The sequence below is a fragment of the Polistes canadensis genome, unplaced genomic scaffold, assembly GCF_001313835.1.
Source record: "Polistes canadensis isolate GaletaPanama2010 unplaced genomic scaffold, ASM131383v1 scaffold_276, whole genome shotgun sequence".
In the NCBI taxonomy this organism is placed as follows: Eukaryota; Metazoa; Arthropoda; class Insecta; order Hymenoptera; family Vespidae; genus Polistes; species Polistes canadensis.
Genome location: NW_014569823.1, coordinates 1 through 2,095, shown reverse-complemented (window position 1 = coordinate 2,095; position 2,095 = coordinate 1).

The following is a 2,095-nucleotide window of genomic DNA, read 5'->3' as shown; positions in this document are numbered from 1 at the left end:
AGCAGTTAATTATGCTAATCGATGACCTATTAACACTTCGCACTTTTACTATTGAGAGTAATATAATCGAATTGAAATAAAAATAATACTAAAAATGCAATGCATTTATTTGCAATATTTTTATTTAATTTATTCTTTATATTGAATTATATAAAACATTTCTCAAAGACTAAATCGCGATAGTGCGAAGTGCTAGTTATAATACTTAAAACTAAGTATCAATTCATCAAAGGTTTTGCGGATTTGATTTCGACTCYATCTCRTTCGAGATAGAATCGAAATAGAAATGAATTTCTTAAATGGTTGCAAATACCTTTGAATCATGAYACATAATACATATTACAGAATTGTCACAAAAGAGATTTACAAGTCAAGCACGATAGAATAAAAAGATATAATTTTGTGACAATTCCGTATAAAACCCGGAGGTGGGGACTCGCACTGAAAAGTGCAAGTATACCACGTGCAATTCCGGGTTCCTACCTACTTATAATTAAAGTTTCACATTCGCTCTAAAAAAATATACATGCAAACCCACCCACTCACTCCACGATTCTCACACATACCACTAGGGTGCATAAGCCTAAACTAGAGAGCATGYCCCGGGGCACCTCCGACACCCCATTTCAAACGCGTTTTCTAAATTTATGGGAGTACGTACCAATTGCTGTAATCGTCTGTCAAGGCTAATGATTATTGCAAATATGACTAATGCAAAAATACAAGTATAAACTAGTATATATGCATACTAGTGTTATACAAGTATATCATAGTTTCCGCAAATAAATGTGGCAAACTCTACTATGCAAAACGATTGTTAAAAAAAAAATTCGTACCGTATGCGTGACTCTACAAGTTATTTTTATTCAATAACTTTAAAAAATAATAAGCGCGGTATTACGTATCCGAAACGATGTACAATGCACACACCTAGCGCACACACAAGTGCAATGTACACCGTGCAATCACTAGCACAATGACAGACGCCACATGGGGGGAAAAAACTTAAAACTAAACCCATACCAACCGTTTCTCACCCATACGTRTAACACCWGRGCWCACGCRTAGATGAGAACGCAGAAAGTATGGGGGGAGAAACGGGAGATTAGTGTATTAGAAGCTGAAAATCCTAATCTAAATATTCATTAATACATAATTAAATGTTCTCAAATAAATCTAAGCGGGCTATAACTCTACGAGTCATTTATAATGACTCTCAAAAAGATTTTGAAAATATAAAAAAAAAATTAAAAAATATCTCGGACGACTCCTTTGATTAAGTTGGCTGTTCTAATGAAAGAACTGGGCTTTGAGCCACCACTTAATTGCCAGAATCTATCCGTCGCGAATRGGTTTTTGTCTTCTTGCTCATTTATTTATTATATCGAAAAAGAAATCGCGAATTAATAAACTAAGTACGAAGCAATGCATGTAAGACATTTATTACATGCTTTATTGGACAAAATCGAGTAAATTAATACTCGATTTCACCACTACTAAACGCGAACGAAACACGTAATAAAAAGGAAAAGTGCATTAATTAATTAATTGCACTGTTAATTAAATGAATTTAACCGATGAGACAAGAAGACCTATCCTGAACTATTAATATAACATACAACAAAATATACTGTTTTCATGAGCAGTTTCAAGAAAGGAATAATCCTTTTTTGGAATAACTCATGTGCTCGTCAATAATTTTTTGGAATAATTACAACCAGTAACTCGTGCCGATTGGCACGATTGAGCACCGGAGGGACTTTAAATTTTAACTCACGACCTGCTAACTGTTATATTACATATATGTGGCATTTTAAAATAAAATGACGCATGTACGCAATATGAACAATTAGCATTAGAAGTTCTGCGATGGCTCCAAAACACTCCTACTTCGTAGCAAATAGTCCAGCTGCATCTCTCGTCCACCGGACCCATTGGAGAATTCCTTGATGCACTTTTCCTCGCACTCCCGTGACTCTAATAACGCGATAAACGAGTATAAGAAACTATAAAAGAGTTTCTTATCGCGAAACCGAAATTTTTCTTATACGGCGTACAACACTGACTCTACATACGCGTTTGATTTGAATTTAAT